The 15,447-nt window shown below is 39.8% G+C and overlaps 3 pseudogenes; all 3 read right to left on the bottom strand.

The window, feature by feature from the left end:
* Window positions 1-537: 537 nt before the first annotated feature.
* LOC149145027 (lariat debranching enzyme pseudogene) lies at window positions 538-1,932 on the bottom strand (annotated as a pseudogene).
* A 122-nt stretch (window positions 1,933-2,054) lies between these two features.
* On the bottom strand, window positions 2,055-13,938 carry LOC149145026 (dnaJ protein homolog pseudogene; annotated as a pseudogene).
* On the bottom strand, window positions 13,935-15,279 carry LOC149145025 (lariat debranching enzyme pseudogene; annotated as a pseudogene).
* Window positions 15,280-15,447: the final 168 nt, after the last annotated feature.

The raw sequence follows: 15,447 nt of genomic DNA, 5'->3' as shown, positions 1-15,447 counted from the left end.
TCGAACCTCTATCTTTTAAAAATAATCCTATATATACTAAATTACAAATCTATTTTTATTTCCTCAACATAGGAAATAAAAAATTAAAAATAAAATTAAAAAATAAAATCCTATCATAAAACTCTATTATAAACTAAACAATATTATAAACTCTCGTGAACTATGGCAAATAGGGTTGTTTTGAAAACCAAAATCAGTGAATTTTGGTCAAGATCTGCTTCCTTTAAGGGTGGAATTTCCACAAAATCTACCCTTTGACTGCCACCTTGCACCTGCCTGCACGAATTTAGGAGTTAGTTGATCAGCCTACTGTTCTTGTTCCCCCAGAAAATGGAATTGAAGATCTTCCTACTGATTTTGTAACCATTTGACAAACAATTTCCCCTTTTTTCACTAGATGCTTTTGGAAATCTAGAAATGTTGGATTTTGAATATGATTCCCATCGAATGCTGGAGATACTAGGAATCAACTCCTAGCTGGCAAATATTATGCCATCTTCTTTAATCATATGATAAGCTCAAAAACCTCCATAAGCATCATCGTACAATTTCATTTTCATCCTTGACTTGTATCATTACAGACACCGGGCTTCTATTTGGTGTATCATGCTCAGGTGCAGAATCCAGAAGGTAATGCAACTCTAATAGCTGTTTGTGGGTTATGAACATGACCAAGAGATGTTGGATTTACTGGCTTTCCTTGGGTGGGATCATAAGGTGGGACTGTCATTGTAAAATCAAAAGGCTTCATGTTGATTTCTTTCATATGCTTTCTCACACACTAGAAATGGAATCCCAGGTCTGGTTGTTCTGCTATCAACTGTACAGATTTTCGGCTTAAAGGAAAATAAGGATTGTATGCTTGTGTTATTGCAAGCCATTCTTTATCATAATGGATCTCATGTGGCCCTGCATCAGATTCTATTTCAATAACCTGGAGAAAATTGTGGCCAGGAAGACACTTATCCAATGCAAGAAATTTTGTGATAGGTCCATTCTCCCCATGTTGAACAAAAGCTGCAAATTTAGTGTGAAAATGTGCAGGGAACCAATATGAAGGATTCAACTTTTTCAAAAATTCTTAGCAAGTTGACTCCCCAAAGTCTTGTTTTTTATCTCATTTTCAAAAATGGCTTGTGACGAAGTAACTACTCTGAATTTCCAAAGTTGGTTATACCACGAGGCCAATCGTGTGAAATAAATATATCTAGAGGCTCCTCAATTTGCATAAGCTTCTGAACATCATATTCACGCACATGATATATAGACCTGATATCGCTCTCATTGTAAGGTGCCCTTTCATAATGCCCTGAATAATAATTGCGTGATTTGAAAATGCCAGAAAGGCCACCAATGTGAATATTTCCAAACCAGATGACCCCAACAAACCCCATAAAGAATATCCTTGGTGCAACACATCCTCCATAGTAACTCAACACCACCAATCAATATTGCTACCACTCAAGACATCGATGGACATGTTGTAGGCACCTATAGAACTTTGTTTTTTAGTATGGCCCTACGCGCAACACCACACTTCCAGGAGCGCAGTGCCATAGGGCTACGCGCAGCACCACCTCCTTCGGTTGGCTTGGCTCGATTTTTGTGTGTTGTGGATGCAGGGGCACTGCTAATCTCATCTCCCTTTCCCTTTCCAACCTTTTTGGGTAGTAAAACACCGTGAATATTCAGAAATACACCACCATTTGCAATTGTTACAGCACCTAGAAATTTTTTGAGCTCCTCGTCATTTCTGACAGCTAGCTAAATGTGTCGAGGTACAATCCTGTTCTTCTTGTTATCCCTTGCTGCATTTCTGGCTAACTCAAGCACTTTTGCTGCTAGATACTCTAAAACCGTAGCCACATAAACAGGAGCCCCTGCACTAATGCGCTCTGCATACTTGCCTGACTTTAGGAAACGAGCAATCATTCCAACCAGAAATTGCAGGCCAGATTTATGAGAACTCAAAACATACTTTGAAGATTTCGCTTTCTTTCTTAGAAAGGCAGAGGTCCATTTATTGCTTACATTTCTAATTAACCTTTCCTCCTTTATTCTTCCAAGTTTACATCATGGAGTGTTGTTTCCTCACACTCATCTAACTCCATGTCTATTAACTGGCTTACTGTTATCGGGAAATCTAGTGTCCACTCAGAGTTGGTAGTCCCACTAAGACTGGTAGATATCTTAGAAACAAATAAACTAAAACTACTTTCATTTTCCTCTATGAGAAGTAGATAAGAGGGGAATGAAGGACACCAACCTCAGTCTTGCGCTTGGTTTCTTGCTTGGTTCCTCTCCCTTCTGACAGATCCTTGCCGCTTCTCCTTTGTCTACCCAGCTTTAAAGAGCACCTGTGGAATCAAAGCAGCATAATACTATCGAAGAACAGAGATCTACAATCATAAACAATATAGGGCCAGATATATATCGACCACACAAATGCATATATCATCAAACATACAAGAATGTGGAGGAAAACTTGAATAGCTTTATTAATATAAAGAATAGCAAAGAGGATTACAACCAATTTTTCTGACCCAGAATCATCCTCCGGCATGGAAGCCCTTTTTTCACCTCATGAAAAACTTAGATCACCAAACACTATGATATTCCACCAAGAAGCCAACAACACTTCCTTACAAGATACAAAATTATAGCCTCTGGATCTCTAGGATGAGGGATCCATATATAGATGATTCCAGGGGGGTGAGTTAGCTTCTGGGATTTTGATTAGTGTCCTCTCTCTGATAGTTCTTGATTCCATTTGGAGATTGATGATCTCCTACTCATCCCTGGGCAAATTCAGAGGGGCAAGTGTCATAGGAGAAGTTTCTAGAAGATTCCATGATCATCCACCTCGCAAACTGTATCTGCCATTTGTCCACTCTCACCCATCGTACCCTACAGAAGGGATTTTCAGTATGCATCGCACCCTATACACTGGGTAGTCTGTATGGTCCAGCTTTGACCAGTTCTGAGTAGTTTTCTGTGGAGAACTTCTAGTAGATGATGTAATCAGCTGACCTTGTTCTTTTAGGGTGTGAAGCAACACTTTTAGGGACTTAGGAGCCCTTGGTTTATGGACATGTTTGATTGGGGTTGTAGTACCCAAAAATGTCTATAACAGTTGCCCCCTAAAGCATGAGGTCGTTAATCTTTTGATGTCGGGTGAAATGCTTTATCATGAGGATCTGAAGTTTTTTCGAGCTGGAAGGCGACCTGTAATAAGATACAATACAATACATTATCTTCATAATATTTTTCATGATCTAGTTGAGGCGGGTATTCTAATGCTCAGCTTTATAAATTCATTTTCATGTGGTAGGCTGATGATTCTAATAGAGTCATCATCCTTTGGTTCAGATGATCATCTGTGTAGCAACAATGTACATTTGATGTTTTTATTTTCCTGAATATATCGCAGCCCGGATGGATGAAACTAGATCCGGGGTCTTCAAACTCATTCAATCTTCACTCGGAGTATAACTCGATCCATGTGAAAGATGTTCTGGAGTCGAACATGGAAAGAAATCGCCTAATTACCAGCCAATGATGTAAGCTGTTAACAGGTGCGAGAGGAATCACCTATAACGATGATGTCCCTCAAGGTACTACAGTACAATTCGCGTGGTGTGAAAAGGGACTTGGCGTTGAACACCATGCAAAATCTTTCGATCGAAGGCCATTGATGTAAACCTGTCACCGGAAGTGAGAAACTTGCCATTAAGGCATGCAAGCTTCAAAGTACTGAAAGGGTTGTTCCTAAGGCGACTTCTTGGATAATGGGCTGATGTCGACAAGAAGCGACCCGTCGTAGGAGGGCCTTAATGAATCCCACGTCTACGACATAGAACAGAGTAAATGATTTTGGAGGTGAAAACGATCTGATGATACAGGGTTCAGGGTGGCAGTCATGAAAGAATGGAGCGTGAATGTATTGCAGCAGATGAGACACAGGTGAATTCTCTGAGCGACTTCTCTTGAACATACTGGTGACACTGACATGGATTGGTAGCGTTAACCCCAAATATGAATGGTGCGGTGGACCAATGGTGATATAACCGGTGAACGGAACAACCCAACCCGACTCGGATGCGGAGCGAAAGTGTCATGTTCAAGAGCGACTTGCTACCAATAAAGTTTCTTCAAGTTTTCTTCCCAATTTTTCCCCAGTCATTTCTAACCAATACCTCTTTATTTTTATCAAGCTTGAGGAGGATAACATATGCTTGTTCTATAATTTTCCCTTCAGGAAAACCCGTCGCTATGTTTTAACGAGCCTAGCGACAGTGAAACTCGTTCTTGTCTGTATGGACAAGTTTGTCGCTATTCGGTTTTAACAAGTTTAACGACAAAGATAACTCGTTCCTTTTCAATTTTAGAGAGCCTGAAAGGGACGTAAAGGAAACTCCAATAATCCTTGTTCATCATATAATCCCTTAGGTCCGAAAAAGTATAAAATAATACGAAAGGGATGAATTTTTGGTGATTTTAACGAGCCGGACAAAACAAATGCTCGATCTTTTTGTGTAATAATCCCTCAGGTCCAAAAAGATTAAAATCTAGAGCAGGGATAGCACTTTTGGTAGCTTTAATGAGCTGGAGAGGCCAATTGCTCGGAAATATTTTCATATTTTACGAGTTAGATGAAAAGAGCTTAAAGGAGACTCGTTTTTTGAGGAACGAGTGATAATTTCAGGTAGCAGCTAATTCCAGGTAAGGTTTGGAATTTCCCAATCACGGCAGTGTAACAAGGATGGCTAACAGGATCACTCTTCGCAGTTATTCCTCAAAATGGTTAAACAATCTAATGGAAGTGAACGATCGGCTAAAACAAAGTGGAGTTGATGGTAAGAACACGACTAGGGCTCAAAAGCTGATGATAATGCATTCACAATGGTTATTTACCGGAAATTGGTTCATTTTTTAATGAGCTTAAACTCTGGGGAAACATTTGCTCATCACTAAGGTTTAATTTTTAACGAGCTTGAACTTCGCATAAAAACTGCTCGTGCGAGTCGTATAATAAGGATGTCTCATCGATAGGTTCAATTTTTAGGGAGCTTGCACCATTTGAAACTTTGCTACGGATCCTTTCATTATGAAAGCTAGGAACGACCAATCCTACGAGTTTAAAGAGTTGAGAAACTACAAACTAAGAAAATAAATGGTTTCTCTTCGCTTGCATGCAAAAATGTTTGCATGCCCCCAAGTATAGCGAAATAGAGTTTCCAGGTTACCATATGAAAGCTCTCCATCCGCGTTGCAGACAAAATGCTTCCTTGGCGATGTCTACCGAAATAGACAAAGGTGAGTGGCACAGTCGCCTCCACGCACATAACTTTGACAAGAGAATCTTATTCCAGTCTAGTCCCATTTTCCTAAATGGATGGGTGTGTCAGACTAGTCATATATCCTCCGCGGAAACCTACCCTATACCCAAGGTTTTCCTGCCGAAACAGACCAGGGTGCATGCCCCCTGGGTTTCAGTCATGTCCTTCCGAATCACTCGCGCTCTTCAAGTGGACGGACTGGAGATTGATGAGACATTCCTTGCATGAAAAGACCATTTAGGGATGGCATTTTACTATTAGCTATGTGTGATCCGGGGGACGAAAGCTGGTCTACGAGCTTGACCACTCGGCCTTCATGCGGAAAACACATTACTCTAAAGAGTGAGGAGACAATGGCTCCCATGCTATAAATATAGTCACGTCCAAGGGGTAGATTATAATCGAGAGGTCCTCAGACTACCATTATGTTCATGTAAACAATTTTCCTTCTCAACGTTATGGGAACATTGGGAAGGATCCCTAACGGTCGACTGGTTCCTTTGTCGAAGCCTGTCAGATTTCTCATTTCAGGCAGAAGCGATGTCAAACCAAGTGCTTCCCAAGAAGTTGAGGAAAGGATAGTCACAGAAGCCCCTTCATCTATGACGGTACCGACCATGATCATTTTGTAAGCTTGTACAATGATTTGGAATGGTACATTAGCTGGTACCTGCGGTCTGCATAGTAGATTCCAATCAAAGGAAACGACTAGGTTGCTTGGAGGTGGGACCGAATAGACGGTCAGATATGACTCTGATAAACTTCCTTCCTATGGTAAAGGAATGGGTAGACTGCCCCCATGTTCATCGGAGTCTGTGTTTACGAAAATAATTTGGACGGTTTCATTCTCATTCTCTTCGGTGATTATGTCATCTGAAGATGGACCATCCGAAGACAAGACCGGGTCGACTGCCGCCTCAACCTCTTGACTTTCATCTAGTATGGATTTAGCGAGTTTATATTCAATGACAGATGCTTCGACCGACCACAATGGCATGTCAGTCGGATTTTCAACTAGTGATGGACTCGGCAAGAGTTTCTTATATCCAGGAGGAAGCTGTAGCGGTGAAGCAGGATGGTCATCCAAGACTCTTTTAGCTTCATCTAGGAAGGGACAATGGTGGACGACGTGATCACCTTCACACAGTTTACAAGGAAATTTACATTTCTTTTTTTTTTCAAATGCTTCGCTTTCACTAGTTGATGGTGTACTTTCAACATGATCTTCAGAGGTTGATGACACCAGATTGTGCAAACGAGGAGACCAGTCCCTTAAGATCCGAGGGATGCAAGGAAAATCTCAATGATAGTGGTCTCCTTTGCAAATGACACATGGAGATTTGTGCTTAGATGGTGCAGTGTGTGGATTTTCACTGGACAATGCCTGGTTACCCCTTTTGCCTTTGGCTCCTTCTTCTTCTTCTCTTTCTTCTCCTTCCCCTTCTTCTCCTTCTTAGTTACTTGATTTTTCACTTTACCAGCTTCATCAAGTGAAGAGGAAGGAGGAGAGGGAGAATCGGATGAAGTAGAAGGTTGGGGGGTAACTTTAGTATCATCTATTTGCCGACTCGATTGTTTAGGAATTACGGTGTTCTAAATGACGGAGGTTGAGAAGAGCCATATTGGCAAGCCAATAGTCAATCCCAGAAGCGACAATGTGGCCATATGAGGTGCATCAACATCTCCCCAAGAGGAGAAAGGACTAGGATTCCCTTCGAGGGGAAACCCTTGGTTAGTGGACTCCATTCTTCTCAACCTAAGACCAACACGGGAATGGTGATATTATTCTGATTAAAATAAATTTTAGACGCTTTGACACAACTTGTTTCTTCAATTTTAAGAGTCGAGAAAAAACAAAAGATGACTCTAGTCACCTTCGATTTTTAATGAGCCTGAAGTGACAAGTGCTCAGATGGACCTTTTCCTTTAAGGAGTCTGAAAAGGAATGAAAGAGACTACTCTAGAAATCTAGACCTAGGGATTACCAAACCAATCGCAAAACTGTAGAATACTTTTTATGGTATGACAGTCAGTCTTCCTGAATGTTGTGTTCAGTGCATTTCGATCGATAGGGCAATAGACACGGCTTCCTATGGATAAAGGATATAGCCTATTGTGGTCTCCCAATATATACTCGACGGTACATGGGAGCACAAGTCCATACTGGCACTTGTCGTCTCAAAGAGGAGGAATCACCCAACAAACAGTGAAAGAAATAGTTACCAGGCTTTACGACGGAGGAATACGTCTCTAGCCTAGACTTCTAGATGTTGTGCATTAGGTTCCAAAGAATTTTTATGTTCATTGAATTTATTTTACAGTTGATCTTTCTTAAGAAATTTTCCTTTCAGGTTGACCGCGTGATGTAGATATAATTCCTAAAATGCAATCCAAGATGATAAACAATCATTTAATCTTCTTTTTGCAATTAAAATCCTAGCTACTGAAGAAAGAGAGATGATATTCTTTCAACATAGAGTAGAGAGCACACACTAGATGCAATGTCCTAAATCAAACCAACAAGTAGTCTAAATGCAAATGCACATGCATGTATTTGTTTTCAGCTTTCTTAATGTGTGAATGACAAGAAGAATGCTAAGTACAAATTTGAATTATCTTTTTAAAGCGACAGTACTAACAAATTTCTTTTCAAAAACGAAAGGAAGATAATGAGTACCCTTTGCTATTTTGAATTGAAAACTGCTTTTAACACTTGAAAAATTACTAATTCAAATCAAATACAAGAGTAACCATATAATCGATCATCAAGAACAATAAAATTCTTTTCTTTTACTGAAAACGACACTTGCGACACTTTCAAATCAGAAGATGACAGTTCCATTATGCTACTTCTTTGTAAAAGAGAACTGAAAATGGCACACAATACATAAAAAAATTCACAGTTCTTTGCACAATGGAGGCGGAATGATGGAAAGGAAAGGAGTTTCCACAGTGGTATCATGATCGCAGACAACAAAACTCCTGAATAAAGCTGAAGAGAGTGAACACAGAAACCAAAATCTGAGATCAGAAGAGGTATTATCTGATCAGCACACCTATAACATAGGGAAAGTGTGATGCAGCGCACCTACTGCACACGGGAGGTGCCATGCATCCAGATTCCCAAGAGGAGAACGTGTGATGGTCCAGGGACGAGACTTCAACTAGGTTCCGGGTCACAATTTGCAGCTCAGTTCAGGGTTTGAAGCTAAGCAAGTGATTTACAGTAAATAGAAAACACAGGGGATGATCTAATGAGGTTACTAGAGCCACCTCTAGGGAAATTAGAAGGTTTGCAAATCGATTGTTCAGTTTATAAACAAAATCCGGAGATAGACTGAAGCAACATTGATCGACTTTGCACTTGCATAGCAAATGTAGTTCGAAGGCTAGCTGGCTTGACTTCATGCTCCGTCCGTAAGTTTCTAAAACAAACAAATATAGACAAAAAAACAATCTATTTTCTCCCTAGTGGAGTCGCCATTTTGTTATCGAGAAATCTAGTGTCCACTCAGATCTACTAGTCCCACTAAGACTGGTAGCTACCTTAGAAACAAACAAACTAAAACTACTTTCGTTTTCCTTTATGAGAAGTAGATAAGAGGGGAGTGAAGAACACTAGCCTCAGTCTTGCGCTTGGTTCCTTTCTCGGTTCCTCTCCCTTTTGACAGATCCTTGTTGCTTCTCCTTTGTCTACCCAGCTTTAAAGAGCACCTGTGGAATCAAAGCAGCATAATACTATCGAAGAATAGAGATCTACAATCATAAACAATATAGGACCAGATATATATCGACCACACAAATGCATATATCATCAAACATACAAGAATGTGGAGGAAAACTTGAATAGCTTTATTAATATAAAGAATATCAAAGAGGATTACAACCAATTTTTCTAACCCAGTGTCATCCTCCAGCATGAAATCCCTTCTTTCACCTCATGAAAAGCTTAGATCACCAAACACTATTATATTCCACCAAGAAACCAACAACACTTCCTTACAAGATACAAAATTCTAGCCTCCAGATCTCTGGGATGAGGGATCCATATATAGATGATTGCAAGGGGATGAGTCAGCTTCTCGGATTTTGATTAGTGTCCTCTCTCTGATAGTTCTTGATTCCATTTGGAGATTGATGATCTCCTACTCATCCCTAGGCAAATTCAGAGAGGCAAGTGTCATAGGAGAAGTTTCTAGAAGATTCCATGATCATCCACCTCGCAAACTGTCTCTACCATTTTTCCACTCTCGCCCATTGCACCCTACATAATTGCTTTTCAGTATGCATCGCACCCTTTTCACTGGGCAGGTGAGATGCATCGCACCCTCTGCACTGGGCAGTCTGTATGGTCCAGCTTTGACCAGTTGTTAGCAATTTTCTGTGGAGAACTTCTGGGAGATGATGTAATCAGCTGACCTTGTTATTTTAGGGTGTGAAGCAACACTTTTAGGGACTTAGGAGCCCTTGGTTTATGGACATGTTTGATTGGGGTTGCAGTGCCCAAAAATGTCTATAACACTTGCAGTTCGAGGAGGGAAAACTGCTTCCAGATCCTTGCACTGTTGAGGAGTTAAAGAATCTAGGAACTCTATAGAGAAATGAATGAACAGATTACCCTTCATGAATGGCCACTGATAAACAGGCATTCTTTCGTCATTAATATCCTTGAACTCCTTCATCATTAATAGCCTTGAACTGACCTGGCTTAACAACTTCACCGGGACTAGATTTAATAAGCAGTTGCTGACCATCCAGATGGGTCAATATAAACTGAAACCCACACAATGCCTCTGTCAATGATAAAGTATGCTCAACAAAAATATCATCTCCCTTTCTCTTGAATTTGGGATGCTCCTTTTGTTGAACTACAAATACAATGTCACTAGTAACTGTGTCAGGCACTTCATCTGCTTCCCCTTGGAAAGTTATCCTCTGACTATTTTGCATTCCCTTCTCAATTGTGACCTCGAGCATTTTCTTATCGGGTAAGACTTTTTCACTCTTGCATTGTGGGCATCTGTCTTTTTCATTTATAGTCTCACCTGTTCCCCTAAAATCACTGCAAACATGCTGCATTTGTTGGATCATCAAAGGTCCAAGATGTCTAATAGAGACCTTCATGCCAGACCCTTTGCACCCACTGCATTTCATTGAAGCACCAGACTTTGACCCTTTCCCCTTGCATTTAGAGCAAAAAACATTTCGATATGGTGAAAACTTCTTTGATATCCCATTGTAAAGGTCCTCTAATGATACTTTCAAGGGGTGAACAAAATCTTCACCTCTCCTTTGCCTTCGGGTTCCCTAGAATCTCCTACACTATGTAGATGGATATCTCTGTCTATATGACTTCTATCTTCTTTAATTTATGGGTACTTCCCAGTTGTTCCATGGACGGGGGTAGAACTATTCATTGGTTTGTCAACAAGAACAGGCATATTTTTAGGTTTGAGCATCCCCCGTTTTGCTTGTGGTAACTCAGACTTTGCACTATCTTTTTCATTTGTAATATGATGAACCTTCTATAAGTTAGAAGCAAAGCCGATATTCTCTTTGCTCTGATGAGAACCTCTCTCCCCAATATCATCCACCAAATGCTTTGTTAAACTAGTCCTGTCACCAACAATATCACTGTCAGCAATGTACAGTGCCCTCTGCACAGGATATCTCTTTCAATCAAAGCGGAGAAACGAGCTCGCCATATGTTGAGATGAGGATTAGCAGCACAGTAATGGCCTTCAAATTATATGTTCTCTCCTTCTCTATCACAACCCAACCACTGACATCTCCTAGTTTCCTCTGGATCACTAAACACATAAACAGCTGCACGGGGAGATCTTTGAGTTAATCATTCATTTGATCATATCTTCTGATCCGGGAGCCAGTTTTAGGAGTGTGATATACCATTGGAAAGATCTTTCTTATTTGCTTCTAATGGACACACTTATGATATGTTTTTCGTTGAAGATCATGTGCAAAACATCTAACAAAATAGACATAATAAGAGGCCCATTTTGATCACTGAAGGAAGGCCAAAGGACTGACTCTAACAGTGGCGCCATCTGGGATGGTAGCTCCTTGGAGGTGCCAAGAACCGTAGATCTCTAGGAACATGTAGATTAGTGCCTCATCCATTGGGCAATACGGTCAAACAGCTACAAACCCAAAACAACTCATACCAATCCAAAAACATATACATACTGCAACCTGCACATAAACAAATACCGAAAAACTGAAATGCTACTTCAAGCAGCTTATTTATGTACAAATCTAACCTACTCTAATGTAAAATCAATAGATCAAGTGATGTTGTAATGCCATATCAAGCAATCAAGTAACTGTGACAAGGATGCTACTTGAAAGTGCTTCAACCAGGACACAAATGTAAATGTTGACAACCATACATGCACATAACGAGTCTCGTTGTGTAAAAGACAATTTGATCTATCATTAAAATTGAAAAAAATTTCCATGTATGTTGCAATAGGATCGAAAAAACCAGACTTTGTTCGCTACTCCAACTCCTCAATGCATGCTTCCAGCTGCAAACTATCAATGAAAATATCCACGGGCAGCCTTACCTTCTGTTCCTTCTGCTGAAAAAGGTCCCCAAAGAATGGGACTCGACAGTCCAGATCCTGGGACTGTATTTGGGTCTCCAATTTAGTTAGATCTCTTTCAATTTTGATGGAAAACTCTTGCAAAAAATTGAGCTTAACTTCATGGTTGCATCGACAAGATTTCATATAAGAAGAAAGAGATGAAGAAAAGTTCTCATCTACCTCATCATCCGTGCACATATCTTCCCATTCTCTAAAGCCTTGAATAGAGGGCAACTCTATTTTGAATTCTTCCTCTTTCTCCATCCATGTTTCAAGAAAGATATGCCAAAAATCTGCAAAGGACTTAATAGATCTGATAGGAAAACCTTCAATACATCTTCTACATTTTCCTTGAAATGAATCAAAGAACAATCTGATGAATATATCTTCCTTTTTAACTCTAAGATTTTCCACAAATGTTTTAAAATTTTCTATATGTTCTAGAGTCAAAGTCAAACCTTCCCCATTGAATTTAGGGCCATTACTCAAAATGTATGCATCCTTTGGTAATTGATTAGGAAAACGAGGAAGATTAGAAAAATTGATACATGAATACCTTGAACAATTAGAAGCAACATTTGAGTCCTTCATTTAGCCAGTGGAGCCACCATCAATACTTTGAAACTCGGGATTTTGAATAGTGGAGTCGTCAGGCAGATGTTTCAACCTTCATATGTGTCTGACTGTTGTCCACCATCAGTAACCAGATCTGCAACTTGAACGATCTTTCCGAGAGAAGATTTGTCACCTCATCCCCGACAACGACGCCAATATGTTATCACTCAGAATTAACCTCAAGGCTGAGAAAAGGCAACTCTGAGGTAACCACAGACCAATCTTTTGATCTGACATCTAGCCCTGCTAGACCAGAGAGGGCTCTCTCTTTGCCAACAAGAGGTGGCTGTAATAAATGAAATTTTAGGCTAGCTATAGAGTGTGGGGATTTTTTAAAGGTTTTTGGGTCAAAACAACAAGAGAAAGGACGATTTGGACTATGGAGTCGATGCTAGTTTCTGCCAGCAAACTTGGGGTAAAGTAAGTACCATGCCTAGCGAGATAGAAGATTGCAAATGTGAGAAGAATAGGGGAGAAAGCCCACTTCCCTGCAGGCATCAAACAGGGGATGGATGTGCATGTAGCAGCTTTAGATGAACGAGAAACACAAGGTTGCTCAACAGAGCATCTAACCAAGGATGAATTCTGCAAAGACAGCCACTACATCTAACAATAAAATCATCATGAAAGGAGCATCATAGGGGATGGATTCCTAACATATCTCTTAGATAATGCTATAACAAGGTAGAGAAAACAAAATATGTATGTGATTTACATGAAAAATGTACTGAACAATAACACTATGATGGATCCCAGGTCCAAAGGGTAGAAAACTGCTTTATTAAAATGATATTCAGGAAAAATTTACACAATGCCAAGCAACCTCTTTGCTGCCAAAATTGAACCTCTATCTTTTAAAAATAATCCTATATATACTAAATTACAAATCTATTTTTATTTCCTCAACATAGGAAATTAAAAATTAAAAATAAAATTAAAAAATAAAATCGTATCATAAAACTCTATTATAAACTAAACAATATTATAAACTCTCGTGAATTATGGAAAATACAGTTGTTTTGAAAACCAAAATCAGTGAATTTTGGTCAAGATCTGCTTCCTTTAAGGGTGGAATTTCCACAAAATCAACCCTTTGATTGCCACATTGCACCTTCCTACACGAATTTAGGAGTTAGTTGATCAGCCAGTTGTTCTTGTTCCCCCAGAAAATGGAACTGAAGATCTTCGTGCTGATTTTGTAACCATTTGACAAACTGTTTCCACCTTTTCACTAGATGATTTTGGAAAATTAGAAGTGTTGGATTTTGAATATCATTCCCATCGAATGTTGGAGATACTAGGAATCAACTCCTAGCTGGCAAATATTATGCCATCTTCTTTAATCATACGATAAGCTCAAAAACCTCCATAAGCATCATCGTACAATTTCATTTTCATCCTTGACTTGTATCATTAAAGACACCGGGCTTCTATTTGGTGTAGTAGGCTCAGGTGCAGAATCCATAGGGTAATGCAACTCTAGTAGCTGTTTGTGGGTTACGAACATGACCAAGAGATGTTGGATTGGCTACCTTTCCCTGGGTGGGATCATAAGGTGGGACTGTCATTGTAAAATCACAAGGCTTCATGTTGGTGTCTTTCATATGCTTTCTCACACACTAGCGATAGAATCCCAGGTTTGGTTGTTCTACTATTAACTGTAAAGATTTTTGGCCTAAAGGAAAATAAGGATTGTATGCTTGTGTTATTGCAAGCCATTCTTTATCACAATGGATCTCATGTGGCCCTGCATTAGATTCTATTTCAATAACCTGGAGAAAAGTGTGGCTAGGAAGACACTTACCCATTGCAAGAAATTCTATGATAGGTCCATTCTCCCCATGTTGAACAACAACTACAAATTTAGTGTGCAAATGTAACCAATATGAAGGCTTCAGCTTTTTCAAAAATTCTTTAGCAGGCTGACTCCCCAAAGTTTTTTTTTTTATCTCATTTTAAAAAATGGCTTGTGATGGAGTAACTTCTCTGAATTTCCAAATTCATTTATACCATGAGGCCAATCATGTGAAATAAATATATCTAGAGGCTCCTCAATTTGCATAAGCTTCTAAACATCATATTCATGCACATGATATATAGACCTGATATCGCTCTTATTGTAAGGTACGCTTTCATAATGCCTTGAATAATAATTGCGTGATTTGAAAATGCCAGAAAGGCCACCAATGCAAATATTTCCAAACTAGATGACCCCAGGAAACCCCATAAAGAATATCCTTGGTGCAACACATCCTCCATAGTAACTCAACACCACCAATAAGCATTGCTACCACTCAAGACATTGATGGACGCGTTGTGGGCACCTACAGAACTTTGTTTTTCAGTATGGCACTACATGCAGTGCCAAAGGCCTACGCACACTGCCACACTTCCAGGAGTGTAGCGCCATAAGGGCTACGTGCAGCGCCACCTCCTTTGGCTGGCTTGGCTCGAGTTTTATGTGTTGTGGATGCAAGGGCGCTGCCAGTCTCGTCTCCCTTTCCCCTTCCAAACTTTTTAGGTAGTAAAACATCGTTAATATTCGGTAATACACCAGCATTGGCAATTGTTAAAGCACCTAGCAATTTGTTGAGCTCCTCATCATTTTTGACAGCTAGCTGAATGTGTCGAGGTACAATCCTATTCTTCTTGTTATCCCTTGCTACATTTCTAGCTAACTCAAGCACCTTTACTGCTAGATACTCTAAAATCGTAGCCATATAAACATGAGCCCCTGCACTAACACGCTCTGCATACTTGCCCGACTTTAGGAAATGAGCAATCCTTCCAACTAGAAATTGCAGGCTAGCCTTATGAGACCTCGAAACAGACTTTGAAGATTTCGCTTTTGTTCTTAGAAAGGTAGAGGTCCATTTATTGCTTACATT

This window comes from Pinus tabuliformis, chromosome X (assembly GCF_031772625.1).
Source record: "Pinus tabuliformis cultivar Carrire ecotype Pingquan chromosome X, CPIR1, whole genome shotgun sequence".
NCBI lineage: Eukaryota > Viridiplantae > Streptophyta > Pinopsida > Pinales > Pinaceae > Pinus > Pinus tabuliformis.
Note: the sequence above shows the minus strand (reverse complement) of the source record. Positions and strands in the feature narration are given on the sequence as shown.